Here is a 17264-nt window from a genome sequence, read left to right as displayed (position 1 = left end):
ATAGCAGATTTTATTTTTTTTCCTTCAGCAGTGCTTCTATGTGTGAAGCTCTTGGTACTTTAAGAGTGCAAACTCTTACCTGTGAAAGTTTTCCATAATCTTTTTCCTGGGAGGTTCACAGTCCATTTTAGGAAATTTTAGGAAAAAAACGAACGGATACACTTCATATTACAGACAAGAAGTATCCTAGTGAAGTCTATGTGAATGAATGCACATTTACATACATGCAAGTTCATACCATCGCACATGCACAACAAATTCTGGGCATATTCATACCACACGCGTTGGGACACCCTGCGTATGTGTTCAAAACCTGAAAAGAGCACATTTGTTGAAACAACACAAAACCACCCTGCTATAGCACGCAGGATACCAGCTGCCCAAGTACTCGTGCTGACACAGTACTGTGCTAGACATACATCTTCTCTGCAAGCTCATATCAGCTTCAGAGGCTGCTCTTTCAAGACCACAGGAATGTATTTTCTGTGTCTGAGAAGAGCTTGTAGTTAAGATTTCTCTCAGTGCATTCAATAGTACGCACTGGTTCTTCCATGTGTGGTATTTCCCCATATTTGAGGTGAACCCAGGGGCACAAGCAAGTATTTAATATTGATATTGAGAAGACATGCATAGCTAAGAAAACTGAAGTATCTTACATATTTTGAAAAGATCTGGGTTTTTTGCTGCTAGTCAGAAAAAACACTCTTCTAGCCTCTTGTTATTTTACTGGTAAAAAAGCTGAAACACTCTGCAATGTGATTATTCTCTTGCTGTCTTTGGAGGATGCCAGGAATAACAGTGCTGAAGTCAGAAAAGCTACAATGACTGTAAAATCAAGTCTTTTTTCTCTTGGTTTCTGTAACATCTGCCACAGTACTGTTCCAGCCTTGGCACACTGTAATTAGGTATAGTTATTGCTAAATATAAAAAGTACTGAGAAGAGCACTTCACATCTCCCAATTTCATGCATTTAATTAGATTTATAGAAAAAAGGAAATGCAGCTCCTCAAGCTTGTTCTATGTTACTTGCTTTCCTGCACTAGGCCAGACATATTGTTGAAACAACTAAGAGGTATTCTTAAGTTTCAACATTTTAATAGAACTTGGTAGAACACCATTGCAGGAAAGAAATGATGTACTATCATGCCTGGTTGTTAAGTCAAAAGAAAAAAATGAAACATTGATAGGTTTTAAAACTGTAGTCCAGTTCTTTTTGTCTCTTTTCCTTCTACTTTGGCTGTATGGATATGTGATGGATTGTATACCATCATCTGGCTCCTGTGGGTCTGCTCTATGGCTTCTAGGACAGTAATTGATTGCTAACATTTCAGGTTGGAGGAAAATGTGGAAGGTTTGCAGGCTACCTTACGGCTTGAAACAGAAGTTGAAAATTTACTGACCACCTTCAAAACTGTCTCCATATATGTACTGCATGTTTGATACATGCCTAAGTGATGATGGTAAAAGGAAGAGGTGGGGATGAACATTTATTCACTCTTTTGAACTCTATTGTTCCTTTTTTTAAAATCCAGCTTTCCATAATAACGGTGAGTGTAAGCAACAGCTTTTCTTTTTCAGTACCTGAACCTGATGTCTGAAATACACAGAAATGGGCTCAAAGAGCTTGGGAGAAGGCCATGTACAACTGTTAATGTTGGTTTTCAGTTTGATTGCTGTGTTATTCTTAGACAATCTGCACTGGGTGGAAAATGCCCACATCTGTGCACACCAAATTTATCTCCAAGTGTATTTGTTGAGGTTTGTACTGCACAGCCTGTACATCCTCAGAAACTGCTTAAAACTGAGTACGGATGTCATGTGCCGTTATTTTACAGAGTGGTTTAACTTCAGTTACTTCAGCACTAATACCTGTTTTTTACAGGTACATAGGAAAGCAGAGCTAGTTAGCTTCTCTAACTCTTCACCCTTCTTCTCCAACCCTTTATATCTCTTTTCCCATGTAGGAGGGGGAAAAAAACTCTTAGCAATCTCAAATGGATGTTTTAATGCACAACTCATACTTACACCTTGATCCAGGATATTCTCCAGAGGTGTGATCAATTGCCCTTTAAAGTTAGTACTAATCTCTTTATCACTTGAGAACTAGGCAGGAAAAGGACAGCAAGTGCAGAAAGGACTGGTTTTCTGGTGTCTAGCCACAGACAAGATGACTGCAGGAAGAACTGTCTTTTTGGGTTTTAGCCAAACAATTTTTGTTTCATTTTGTAGCATGCAAAGTATAGGAGAACTTCTTGCAGAGGTGCATGTAAGCATATTTTGACTAGTCCCATCCAACATTTTCTATAAAAACATCAGCCCATTAAAAGATTCTGAATGCGAGGAGATTAAAAGAAAAAAAGGAAAAAATATTTTTTCCAGGAAAAACAATCAATCAAAAAGCAATTTAATCATTCAAAACCACCATTTAAGTTTGCTTTCCTGCCTTCACTCATGGTGTTTGTACATTGTGTATCTTAGAAGCAGCTGAGCCTGTGCCTACCTGCAAAACAACTGTGAGGAGGTCAACCTTGGCTTCAGTTTGGGTGAGCTGCAGTCCCATGGCCAAGTGCAGGAAGGACAGTTCCCACCTTTTGGAACCATGTGAGCAATGTGGGGGGAAGTGGGCTCATCTTATTCTTCCTCCAGTCTCACCTAACCAGCGGACCATTTACCTTTCAGTCTTCCTTTAAGCATTACCCATTTTTCCACTCTTCATTTTTGGTTCAGGGGTTTGGGGTTTTTTTCCAGCTAATCCAGCTAATGCTTGGAGTGATAACTTGAAATAACATGGGCTGAGAAATTGCAAAGGGAACTCTATAAAACTAAACAGTTATTTTACTCTCAGTTTTTCATTAAACAAACACTTCTATCAACATTCGCTAGTTTTAGCACTTCTATAGGTGCTAAAAACAGGAAGATAAAAAATTCTAGTTTGCTTTATCTTCTCTCACACACGATTCTTCTAGATTTCAGTGGTTTAAATTATTTGTTTAAGACATAGATTTTTTCCCCCTGAAACTGAAACTGTTCAGTTTATTTCCTACTGATCCTGGAGGAAAGAATGAAGGATTGCTTACACGTTCATTTGCTTTGTTCAATACACAAATCAGGTTTCACTTCAGAGATGCTAATTCACTGCAGTCAAAAAAGGTGTATGTTTCATTCTACTCTTGCTGTGTAAGAGATGAGACAATAAGGGCAAGCTTCCTCCCACAATCAGAAATGAAAAACAATCCATGTCCTCAAACTTCTGCCCAGTGTCCAGCAGTTAATGCAGTCCAAAGGCTACATTTATTCACAGATTTTTACTTGAACCACATTGTTCTCAAAAATTTTTCTGTTTCTATTTACCTTGCTTTATGCAAAGCCAAGTTTTCTATTGTGTTCTGCCAGTCAAGCAGAGAAAAGTGTCTGGAAAAGAGCCAGTCATCACCTAGAGAGATTTTATCCTAGTTCCACTACTTGTACTTGGCCCCAGTGCAGGAGCAAGTTGTGGTAGCACAGCCAGTCAGCAACCTCCTCTTACCATACGAGGTAATGACCAGTTGTGTGCTGCCATGAAGTGTGCCATGTTGCAGAAAATGGCACACAGGTGGCACAGTGGCTAGAACTTCCCAGCTGAAGTACAGAGTAGAATGCGGTAAAACTGTGTTTAATGAGGCATGTGCTTTGCAGGTAGAGAGATGCCTCTTAACATAGAAACATAGAATTATTTAGGTTGGAAAAGACCCTTAAGATCATCAAGTCCACCTGTTAACCTAACACTGCCAAGTCCACCACTAAACCATGTTCCTAAGTGCCACAATCTATATGTCTTCTAAATACCTTCAGGGACGGTCACTCAACCACTTCCCTGGGCAGCCTGTTCCAATGCCTGACAACCCTTTCAGTGGAGAAATGTTTCTAGCATCAATCTAAACCTCCCCTGGCACAACTTGAGGCTGTTTCCTCTCGTACCATCACTTGTTACTTGGGAGATGAGACCAACACCCACCTCCCTACAACCTCCTTTCAGGTAGCTGCAGGGTGTGATAAGGTCTCCCCTCAGCCTCCTTTCCTTCAAGCTAAACAACCCCAGTTCTCTCAACTGCTCCTCTTAAGACTTGTTATCTAGATCCTTCACCAGCTTCTCTTCTCCAAAGACTACAGCAAAATTCTATCAACTAGAAGATTCTATAAATTAATGTTCCCAATGATAATGTCATATGCAGAACTGCTACAAAGACTCAGACATGCCAAAACAAAAATTGACAGATTTTCAGAATTGCTTAGCACCCTCCCCTCTTTTTCCTTTTTTTTTCCCCTGTTGCAAGATACACAAAGGGTAAAAAAGGAAACTAAAGAATATGAAGTAAAATCAAGTTTGCAGAGTCCACAAAGTTCCCCAGAAAATTGTTAGATGTGCAAAGCCAACAAGGGATTGAAAATTACTGCTCTGATTCTACCAAAAAGTTGTGACAGAAAATCAGGCCATGGGGGCAACCTTCCAAGGAATGAGGATATTCTTCATTTTCCTCACCTTGTTTATTCCTTCTTTTACATTGTATTCTGAGTTTGTTGGGTGAAAATCCAGATATGTGAATCTTTCCCATCTCGAGGATGTTCTTAAAGAAAATTCTTTCCCCTTCAGAAGAGCAATATTCCTTGATGATTTGCTGTTCCAATTTTTCCTGGGGTCCCCAGCAGCCTACAGAGGTAATCAGAGAGCTAGAGCCTGCAACACCAGTTTTCTCTCTTGCAGGGTGCTTGGGTTCAGTAATATCAGAAAACCTGACAGCCACTCCTCAGATATAGCCCACCAGGTGCGCTGCTGAGGGCCTGAGAGCATAGAAAACTGTGCTCTTAAAAGAAGACTGACAACTTGATTTCTATCATCAGACAATGAAGAAATAGCTGCAATGGAAATAGCGACAAGATTTTCATACAGATTCTTGTGTATTTCCACATATCTTTGGTAATGGCAGTGCTATCTTTTCCTGAGAGTGAAACACAATACCCTAACAGCTTTGTTCAGACTTGAGACCATAGACTTTGTGTCTCTAGAACAGCTGTTTCAAAGTGTTTTAAACCACTGGGCTGCTGCCAGACCTGTGTTTTTCTGGTTTCCAATACACGTTTTTCATTGAAAACCATGTATTATACTTCTGTGAACAGCTCACCATGACTTAGACCAGTGTTTTAGTGGAAATCTTGAACAGGAAAGTATTGTACTCTGTGAATCTCTGCATTGAAATGCTTTTGATAAATAAAATAAATACCATGGAAAGAAATTTGCATCACTGTCCAATTTAGCCATTGTAGAAAAGACAGACTGGATCACAACTTGCTCTGTGTAACTGTGATAGTGGCAGCTGAGTAACTTAGTAAAATCAGTATGAGTATTGCTGATTTACATGGGTGCAAAAATATCACTGATCAGTACTCTCTGCTCCATGAGTTGCTCTAAAGTCTGTCCCTAGGCTGTCCAGGACAATGATGAAATTTGAATGTGGTGATGTATTTTAACAAACACCTTTTTAATGACATCGTCTAATAAAGGCGCCTGGGTGACCAGCATATTGTAGGATGGCAGTGTCTTTAGAGACTCTCCCTACTACTCCAGCTTTTTAAGAGTGTAGAATAGTTCAGACTTGGTTGTTCTCCTCCTGCAGGTAGTTAAAATCAAGAGCTAAATATGAGGCTTTTCTGCAGATGCCTGAATTCATTAGTGAAGGGTGAAATACAAGGTGTGGTATTTCAACTCTTACTGTTAACAGGGTCCGTATTCCCAAGTCATTAGAAGTGAATCCTATTGGCACATGGCCTGAACTGCTGCAAGAAAAGTGTCTACTTCGTGTGTTGGAGCAGTCTGAGATGTATTTCAGATGGGAATGTTTAAAAACTGGCAGTAAAAGCAAGCAGTGCTAATTGCACAGTGAGGTTTGCCAAGGTTGCAAGGAAACACCCAGTGCATGTTACAGCAAGTACCATTGAGACCCTTAATCAATAACTGGATTGCAAGCACCAACAGGGTAACATTGTGCTATGTTAGCAATGCCATTTGCTGGAACTAAAGCGGCCTGCCCGTTTGCTGCTGTTTGTTCTTGCGTAGAACATCTATGCTAATGGTGGGAAACATGAGGCAAACTTACATCATAAAGAAAACAGAGAGCGTTCACTGGTGTGTTCATACACTATCCCTGACATTCTAACTTCGCTTTTTCAGTTTCTGCTTCTGTGCTTTCTGCTTCTCTCCTGCTGTCCTCAGTGACTTAGACAAATGTATGTAGCCTTTGTCCTCCATTCAGCTTTGTATGAAGTACAAGTGTGACATGTATCTGTCTTTCTGATAAACAGAAGAGGTGATAATAGCAGTTTAGGGAGGTAAATAAAACCCCCTGAAATAATTGTCATCCCCAATGGCTCCCTCAGAATGTATAGGTTCAACTTTGGCATCATTGCCAGGGGTTGCAGCCCTCTGTAGAACAAATTTCCTGATTTTTTTGCCCAGCAGAGGTATGGGCAAGTAATTTGGTTTACCTTAGCCTCAGTTTCTTTCTCTGTAAAACTAACTCATCCAATGGGTGGACAACACAATGAATCCTTTGGTCATTATTACTGAAGGACGATAGTAATTCAAGAAATGAATCATTTCTCTAGCATTTACCTTAATCATTATGATAAATCAATGCAAATAGAAACAGAAAAGCTATTTTAAAAATTAATAAAAAACATAAAACCAAGCAGAGGTGCAATACTAAATAACCCGTGGTAATCCTGTCACTTGAATTATATTACCTTCAAGTATTTTTCAATTTGTCATGCAAGTTGTCTATTGATGTAATCTCTATGCCTCATTTGAATCTAACCATAAAATATATCTGTCTCTTTTTTTATCTGTGTACAATCATCTGTGGCGCTTTGTGGTTTAGCATTGTTTGTAGTTATATTATTTCCAGTGATTAATGTTTTACTTTGCTTACAGATTCTACCAAATGTTTTGTCTTGGTGTTTCTGGTTTTGGAAGTCTGTACTCTATATAATCCTTCTAATGATTTTAAATGAAGTGAACAAGAATAGCCTAGTTCTGTCCTTTCCTAAGTGACAAGACACAATGACTGAAGAGTAACCTTTCACAAAGACTGAAATAAAAAAGGCTGCTAATTTTTATCCTTTGTGATTATTATTACTTACGACCAGCCCACCTTATCTTCATTTAACCCCTTCTGTTCCCATAGAGACATCCTCTAGAGAGGTAATAGAACTCCAGGAAAGGGAAAAGGGGGGAAAAACTAAAACCAGACATAGTTATGCTTAATGCTTTTGTCTGTGCTATCCAGTGATGCTGTATTGGACTTTTTTTTCCTGTGGCACCACCAAAGTTACCAAATGGATTGATTTCTAAGCCCTTAATCTCTGCCTTACATTAGTGTGCCTTCCTTCTCACAGTTTGAGAATCAGCTACACTGTGGCATTTGGGCCTGCATCATGTATAAATGGCAGTCAATTGACTTTGCTCCATCTGGTGGGTATTCCCCCTGCTTAAGAGGGTTTTCTCTGCTGTGAGAAGCTGCTCTCATCCAATTTTTATGGTGGTTGCTGTTGTAATATCTCCTACAATACTGTTTTCTCTTAGTGTTTTCTGTAAAGAACCTTCTTATTTGCACCTATGATAGCTCAGACAAGCATTGAACTCAGTCCTTGTTTTGATGCAATCAACAGGGAGCTTATGTGGTGGTTTGACCTTGGCTGCATGCCAGGTGCCCACCAAAGCCACTCTATCACTCCCCTCTTCAACCAGACATGGGGAGAAAAAATATAACAAAGGGCTTATGGGTCAAGATTAGGACAGGAAGATAATCCAGCAATTACCACCATGGTTAAAACGGATTTGACTTGGGGAAATTAGTTTAATTTCTTACCATTCAAATCAGAGGATGATAATAAGAACTGAAATCAAAACTTAAAAAAACAGCTTCCCCTCACCCAGCCCGTCTTCCCAGGCTAAACATTTCTCCTGATTTCTCTGCCTCCTCCCAGCAAGTGGTACAGGGGGGTGGGGAATGGGGGTTACAGTCAGTTCATCACACATTGTGTCTGCTGCTCCTTCCTCCTGACACTCTTTCCCTGCCCCAGTGTGGGCTCCCTCTCACATGAGATGGTTTTTCATGAACCACTCCAGTGTGGGTCCCTTTCATGTGGTGCAGTCCTTCAGGAACAGGCTGCTCCAGCATCCAAGGGGTCAAAAATCCTGCCAGCAAACCTGCTCCAGCACAGGCTTCCCACATGTCACAGCCTCCTTTGGGCATCCACTTGCTCCAGTGCGGGATCTTCCATGGGCTGCAAGTGGATATTTGCTCCACCATGGACCTCCATGGACTGCAGGGGCACAGCCTGCCTTACCGTGGGCTTCACCACAGGCTGCAGAGGAATCTCTGCTCCAGTGCCCAGAGTACCTCCTGCCCCTCCTTCTGCACTGACCTGGGTGTCTGCAGAGTTGTTGCCTCACATAACCTCACTCAGCTGCTGTTGTTGCACAGATATTTCCCCCGCCCCTCCTTCTTAAATATGTTATCACAGAGGCACTGTCATCATTGTTGATGGTCTTGGCCTTAGCCAGCAGCATCCTGGAGCTGGCTGGCACTGGCTCCATCAGACATGTGTGAAGCTTCTAGCAGCTTCTCATTGAAGCCACCCTTGTAGCCCCTCTGCCACCAAAACCTTGCCATGCAAACCCACTACAACATAGAACATCTGTTCCCATCACCAGAGCAGTGACTGTACTGGAGCTGTTCACCACTGACTTCAGTCAGAAGAAGACCTTGCCAAGAATCTCCAGCATACACTTTGCAGTTATTTCTCAGCCTAGAGTTTCTGTTAAGTTGTCATTGGCAGAAATTAAGGTAACAGGGAAACCAGCTTTTCAAGTAGAAAATGAAACTGAGTGTTTTTAAAAACATATTGACAAATTAAGTATCTCAGTCCTAAAAGAAATAGTCTGTATTGACCTCTTAGGAGGCTACTAGACCAGATCTGGACATGTGTCTAAGCAGTACAAAGCACAGATCATGGCAGACCTCCCAGCTCCCCCAGTTTTTGACCACAGGATTGCTTGTTCATGGACAGCTCCAGCAGTCCAGGGCCAGACAACTGCTGTTACTCTGCCTTTTTGCTCCAGAAATCTCCTAGTGCTGTAAAAATCATCCTCTGGCAGATTGTACTCTTTTTGCCATCTCTGTGATCACTGCCTTGCCTAAGGGGAACACTTCAGGGCAGCTGCAGTCAAAGGTGATGCAAAAATGGCTGTTGGTGAGGAGATGCATGAGGGCATGGAAGCAAGGGGAGGTACAAAGGCCTTAGGTACCAAAAAAAGAGTAGGAGATGTATGAAAAGTATGTCAAGGCATTGGTCTAGGTTACATTTTTGTACCCACTAGTGTCCTGATCTTCTCACCTTCCTATGATTCCATTTATAGCTATGAACCTTGGTTCTAGCTACACTGGCCCTGCTCTTCCTCTTGATAGTCTTGCTCATGCTTCTTAGAAACTCGTTAAGGCAACTACAATAAGTATATAATAATGTACAAACACTTCCCTCATAACAAGGTAATCAAAGCCTCTGGACTGCAGTGCAGCTTTACAGCTGTGATAATCTAGGGCTGGCCTTCTACATCCCATCTTTCCACAACGTTTTGTGAAGACTTGTCCTTACCTAGTCTTTCATTAAGCAGATTATCCAAAAGCAGGGTGAGGCAGAGTTGGGAGCACAGATAACTTTAGGGCTCTTCTGTCCCCAAATCCACACTGGTGGAGGCACAGGCCAGCTCTAATATTCCCATGCAGTGTTGCCTCCAGTGATGCAGCTGGTTCCCACAGAACCAGTTCACAGATGGAGATTCCCTAGGCCTATATTTGATAGGGTTCCTCAGCACATGCCCTCTCTGTTAATGGCAGGCCATTCCCACTTCACCCAGCACAGGCACTGAATGTGATAGCATATGAGCAATTCCTTAACTGCAGCAAACTCTCTGCATGAATGCATTATGCTAACGTTCGTTATAGTTCATGTCCAAACAGATTTTTCTACCCATATATGACAAAGTATGTCACCACAAAAGACAGCAATCACCACTGAACAAAGAAAACTGAGGCAAAGAGAGATGATGTGGTGCATCTCATGTCAGTGAACGTTACCATATCCCCTGTGTCATAAGTAGACTAAATATGTGGATTCCTCGTACAGCTCTGTTCACTTTGGACAGAGCCACTCCAGTGTGTGCTTCGGTGTGGCACATGTTGAACCCTGCTGGTCTGATCACTAGCCAGATGAAAATTGATGGAAAATCTTCCCATTGTTTTCCAGAGCTTTTGGACAAGTCATAGCAGGCAAGGGGTGAAAATAAATGTACAATAGATGCAGCTCTAGCTTGTTTCATCAGAAAGGGCAGGATTGTACTGGAGAATGGAGTTTGTCTCTGACAGATAGCATCAACACTGCAGCAATGTTTATTTTTCTATGTCAATGTAAACCTTATTGTTCCATTTAGAGAATGAAGCAGGCACTGCCTGATGACTGATTCAAACCCCACAAATTTCCATCACTTTTATATTGCATGGATGATGGGGCAAGCACATTTTATTACATCTCCCCATAGGGCCTGCTTAAAACAAGCAGTTGATTTAAGCTTTATCTGGAAGTCTTTCTCCAGGGTTTACAGACACAAAATAGCTCATCTTTGTGGGACATTCTGTCTCAAGAAAAAACATTCAGTGCTCTTGTTCAATGGTGACAAATTGCCACTGATTTTAATTAAAAGCAAATACATTTTCACCATAGTCAATGAACTGACTGCATCTGTATAAAAGTTTCTGGGTGTTATTAGACTGTTACAGTATTCCTGTTATGCTTGTGTGTACAAGACAGTATCAGAGACAAACTAGAGTGTAAAATGTCTTCTGTTTCTTCTTCTGTGCTTGTGAAAGGGGCAGGTATCTGTGCAATGTCTGTGCTGATAAAAAAGGGCTTTTTTCCACCCCCAGTGATAAGATATGATTAGCTTGTGTTACTGCAGCAAGATATCACTAAGAGTGGGCAATTCAGTAGGATCCCAGAAAGGTTAGAGGTTTCAATGGCCAATGAGAAAGTCTCTAGTTTCAGAAGATAGGAAATGCATGCACGTATATAGTGTTGAGAGAGAGAAATCCCTCTTCTTTCACTGACAAATTTTAGGAGAAAATGTTACCTGTGAACAGGTTATGCTCCAAAATGATTTGTCTGCCACCAGGATAGCCACTACCACCTGCAATCAAAAATAGTATCTAGGCAAGTGAACATGTTGTGTAGTCCTCTGTATTATGTTTAAAATGAGAAATAAGAAATAAATGTGGTCCTAATAAAACACATCCAGAAAAAATGTGCTGTGAATGCTTTATTGTTTAGCACTACAACTACACTAATTGTGAGCTAAATTAAAGAGATTTAGTTTGCAGTTGACTCAGATAAGCTCCTTACAGAAAATCACAAAGCAGATATAACAACTGATATAGAATCACAGCCCTATCAACCCAAGTCTCTAGAGAGATGATACAATTACAGGAGATTGCTTTGCAAGCCATGTGAGGGTAAGTGACATACACTTCCACAGATTGATAGAGCTAAAGAAGAAACTGAGGCAGAGGATACTGAAGAAGGAATGTAAAATGGAAAAGAGGTGAGGATTGTGCAGGTGTCATCATGACAAGAATAGCTTATAATGAATTCAAGCATGGAGGTAGAGGACAACAGGATGTATGACAATCCAAGCAAGGGTGAACTTGAGAGCTGGGTTGCTCCTGACTTTAACACTAAGCCTCAGGTCAAAGTTATGAAGAAGATTCCTTTCCAGCACCAATTCTTTCCCTTCATGACCCCGCGTAATTGTACTGCTGGGCCACCTCTGCCATTGTGTCCTGGTTTCAGCTGGGATAGAATTAGTTTTCTTCTTAGTAGCTAGTACAGTGCTGTGCTTTGGCTTGGTAATGTTTATGCCAAGTTGAGGACTTTTAGGTTTCTTGGGTCCTGCCAGCCAGAGGGCTGGAGGAGCACGGGAAACTGGGAGGGGGCACAGCCAGGACAGATGACCCCAACTGGCCAAAGAGGTGTTCCATACCATACGACATCATGCTGAGTATATAAACTGGGGAAAGAAGGAGGAAGGGGGGGACATTCAACATTATGGCGTTTGTCTTCCCGAGTAACTGTTATGTGTGATGGAGCCCGGCTCTCCTGGGGATGGCTGAACATTGGCCAGCCAATGGGAAGTGGTGAATGAATTCCTTGCTTTGCTTTGCTTTGCTTTGCTTTGCTTTGCTTTGCTTTGCTTTGCTTAACTTGCATGCACAGCTTTTGCTTTCCCTATTAAATTGTTCTTATCTCAACCCTTGACTTTTACATTCCTTTCTGATTCTCCTCCCCATCCCTCTGGGTGAGGAGGAGTGAGCAAGGGGCCGCGTAGTGCTTGGCTGCTGGCCGGGGCTGAACCACGACACATTGCAATACCTGAGGGTCAGACAGAAGGCTGTACTCAGACAGACTTCTCACTCATTTTCATTGCTTCTGAAACTAGCTGACGGCAGCTTAGATTGTCTCCCTCCTCTTTCTTCCTTTTAAATCACAGCCTTTAGGTAGAAGTATAGTTCTGCAAAAATGTGGAAACAGCCATATTCCTTGTACATGGTCTGCTTTGGCTCAGTTTTATTCACTGCTATTTATCATTCTGGAGTTGAGAGGCTCTAGCTGGGAGTGGCTTATCTCTGACTCCTGTGAGCTTTACTCAATCTGTGGAGCTATACATGACTAATGTCTTCAGGATTAAACCTTTGAAGGAGAAACCCCTTTGACTCAGATGGCATAAACAAGAGAAGACAAGCATGCCAGAAACATGCTTAGAGATTTTTATTTCCTCTTGTCAAGTACGGGACATAAAGATATCCTGGCACCAGTCTTGGAACATCAGGCTTGTACCATGGAGATGTCTGCCAGTGTAACTGGATTGACAAAGAGGTCTGTTAGGGACAGCTGCATACTGATAGATCCTCTGCTTGCCGAGGCGGGACAAAGTTTTGCTCCTATTTGGAAAAGTCTCAGGAAACCATCTTGTAAGTGAGCTCCACCAGCCAGGGTGAAGCTTCTGCAGGAATTCATGTTCATTCTTCCTTAGTTTGAAAGCTTTTGTGGAGCATAAATGGGTCAGTCAATATTACTGCTGATTTAACATTGCACGTCGGATGCAATGACAGCTAAGAACCTTCCTGTTAGGAGGAATTGCCCAGACATACAAACCTATTTAGGCCACATCCCTCTCATATACAACTACCAGTAGATTTAGCCTTTTGAAGCTTGCTGCCAGTAAAATAAAATACATAGTTTTCCATGAGTTTTCTTCTCTTCAGTATTTATTATAAAGTGTTAAACACTGTGGGTTAGTTCCTATATATTAAGTCTTTACTATGCAGCTCCCAGAGCTAACATAATTCTCTGGGCTGCCCTCAAAATATACACCAATAGCCTAAGAATGTAAGTACCAACCAGTTCTCTTGCCTGAGTTTTTAATAGATTAAAAAATCATCCCTAAGAAGACCACAGACAGCCACTCAACAGATCAAAGCTCCATCATAGCATTTCACATGAAAATTGCAAACTGATATGGGCTCGTTTTTACGTTACCAATATCCCCATGCTAGAGTGTTTCCTAAAATCTCTGGATCTGTAGTGATCAGTGATATGTATGTAAGGGTGGCTGAACAACTAAAGATGGTGAGGGTGGCTTTATTTGGGATAAGGGATGGGGCATTTTTGCTCTTATTTCTTTTTTTATTGTTATTTATCTTTTTACCTTCAGCTGTTGTGAAGGACCACTTCTAACCACACTGGACTCCCTGTTGCAAGTTAATTGAATCTCTCTGTTGCTGGTGGTAGATTACATGGCTGGCTGAGTGTTACAAATGTAATTTCTGAGGTCATGGAAGAGCAGTGCCGTTACTGTTAAACAAAAATGGTAGTCAATCACTATTTAAAAGCAAATGTTTTCAGCTTGCCATCAGCAAATATCAAGAACATGAAATATGAATTCACAGTTGCAAAGTAACTGCAAAAAAGATTTGAGGGGCTGGGGGGGGGGGTCCTTCTGCCTGAAAATTAAGAGTGGAAACAAGGAAATGGGTATAAATTATATTTTAAATGAAGCACAAATGTTTTAAATCCTGTGTTTATAAAATAGTCTGTATAATCTGACTTATAACAACTGGTCTTGCATGATATATTTTGCTGTGTAATTTTCAAGACACCAAGAAAGATGGTCCATGGTTAGGTAGTTTAAAAATAACCTAATCCACGCCAGTTTGGGGCTACCAGCTAAGCAGATCAGTCCCCACAAAGCCACAGCTAGGTAAGGTATCATGTGCTGTCAACATTGACCCAAAAGCTGGACAGAGATGGAGTGTAAAAATGCCATGTGTTAGCCTGCACCCATTGAGGCTGGTGGGATTTTTCCAGTAAGTTCAAGGGAAACAGAAACTGCCACTCAGTGTAAGCTTAACGTCTATCTCTTCAGTGCCTTTGAAAGTTAGGAAGAGCTCTGTGGGCAATTAGAAAACATCACTTAATTTTGCATTCAGATCAGCTTCCCCTAATGATTATCTGCTGCTTTGGAAACCAGATGTGTATTTCACAGTTGCATGGAAATGTAAGCCTTTGCTAAACATTGTTTCAATGGGAAATTAGGGTTGCAGAGGTTCAAACTTAGACCAGAAAACCAAGGCAACTTGACTCATTGGAGAACTGTTTCTGGTCCTGGCCACTTTACTGACGTTAACTGTTTCATGGCTTTCCTCAGGTGCAAGGCTGTCAGTAGCTGTGACCTGGAAGTGGTGAACAGAGGTGATGTCCCAGCTAACTGTATGCTCTGAGTTCCAGAGAAGGATGGTCAAGTAACCAGGCTTTGGTGAGAGCTCTACACCTGCTGTCTGCTTGGTCAAAACCTTACTTACATGCAGAAAGTGTCATTAGAGCCCAGCTTTGGATTTCAGTGGGACTCACAGACCAAATTCCTTGTATCTGAGCTGCAGCCTCTCCAGTTCCCTTGCGTAATACAGGCTGGTGTGGAGTTTGCTGTGACTCTGCTTAAGCACCTAACCTCAGGAGAGATTTCTGGACATTAAGATGAAGTACCACCAATGGCTGAATTCAGACAACTCTGGCAAAAGTGCTCAAGTCCTAGTAGCAGAGGAAATGGTCTCTTACCTTCAAATATTCTGGTGATGATTTTGTTTAAATACAGCCACAGCTGCAAAGTCCTAATAGGAAAAAAAGTTTCTGCTGTGTTTCATGATCTAGTCCAAGCAGTGTCTTACCTCCTTTTCCTTTAAAATACAGAAAATGTCAGACTTTATTAAGATACTCAAATTTCATCTTTGAATGAACTTCTGGGTAACCAAATGCCTTGAGTTGCTCTGCCAAGTGTCTATTTAAATGTCTTTGGATGTTTCAGTAAAATCCAAATACATTTGGCCTGAGAATCACACAACAAGATGGTTATTTCATTCCCTTTTCCCCCATATTTTGCCACAGAATCTTACTGGCATTAAAAAGATTATCCTGAGTCCTGCAAAAAGCTGTTCTCAGGAAGGTTCATGGTAGATACTACCATTACATCCTTCTTTATACCACTCTTTTCTCCATCCCAGCTACCAGTCTTGAGTAAAATGTGGCCCACACCAGCTCCATGCCTAGTATGATCTGGAGTTTGGAGTGCAGGGAAGGTGGGGTTGTAATTTTTGCCTGCAATGACAATCAGAGCTTTCTGAAAATGAGGATTAGGAAAGATGGTCAAAGTTTTGAAACCTTGCCAGAGTTCAGGAGCTGAAGAATCACTCTAGGAATTCAGCTTGGGCTCATCTTAGAGAAAACTCAAGGCCTTTTAAGTATCATCAAAGCCTTCTTCAGTCACTCCCTTACTCCTCATTCACCAAATGAGCAATTAAAAGCCCATTACCAATTGCTGCAGGGCATTGAACAAGAACTGAAGGGGAACTTGAAATTCAAATGAAAACAAACTGTCATTGGATTGTGGAAAAAGCAGCAAGAGCACCAGAAGGCCAAGAGTTATGGAGAGAAAAAGAGGATCCCCAGCTCCACCATGGAGCCTACTAAAGAAGGGTACTAGGGTTTTTGTGCTTCTAACTGACTCCTCCGCAGTAACATTTTCAAGTTTGTGCAGACTGGACCCTCCACCAGAAAACAGAAGCACTTTACTAGTGGTTGCCTCTGCTTCTGCTGCACCCAGGCAGAGGCCTTTTCTCTGGTCCTACTTACCCAGGGTTTGTAGAAGACAGTTATGTTGCTTGAGTGTTTGTTTCCACTATGCACCTTAAAGGTCTGCAATTTTTTTTAGAACTTTTCAGATGAGATCACTGAATTTGGAAGAGGCACATTTGATATCTGAGGAGGAAGAAGCTGAAATAGGGTTGACTGGTATCTACAATCAGTTGACACATATGCATGGTATGTGCCTAACATCTGCTGTGTGCAGAAGCTGGTGGAGCCATTGTAGTCCCGAATATTCAAACAGGGTGACACACTAAAGAAAAAGCACATGTGCTTGAATTTCAAGGGGGTTTACCAGACCAGAAAATTTGCCATATGCCTTTTCTAAGGACAATACTAAACCGCATTGAGGCATAGTAAAGTATTGTGGTATGTATTAGAACAATATATATCTCACTGACTGCAGGAAATTCCTTAAGGGTTTTCTGCATGTACAGCAACACTATTTGACTGTCATCCTCCATGTACAAATATCCTGTTAGGAAAGAGCCTAGACTGATACAGTGTATCTGAAAAAGAAAAAAGGCTGACGGTTGCACAGTAAATCATCATTTTTCTAGTATAACTGAATTCTCAGTAGAGATTGTCTGGGCAAAACTGTGCTAATCAAAGAATTGTTCTGTAAATGCTGGGATTAATGAACCCTGATTTTCAATGGATTTATATCCTACCACCCTACACTACCCTCACCACAGTAAGTCTAGTTCTTCTGAAGGTTTCCTTTGACCTTACAGGTCCTGCTTCCCCCACTACGTCCGGTTCCTTCGGCCACATCCTCTGTGTTCAATGCTACGTAAGTACAATGGCAGGCTGGGCCAGTGCAACAACACTGCAGTCTTTCCCCCTTCAGCAGAGCCATTTAATAGATTCTTTCTCATTTTACCAGCTGCTGATCTTCATGGTATTTGTACATACTTCCTACT

This window comes from Falco punctatus (assembly GCF_963210335.1).
Source record: "Falco punctatus genome assembly, chromosome: Z".
Classification (NCBI taxonomy): Eukaryota; Metazoa; Chordata; class Aves; order Falconiformes; family Falconidae; genus Falco; species Falco punctatus.
The sequence above is the reverse complement of the archived record's forward strand: the minus strand, read 5'-3'. Positions refer to the sequence as shown.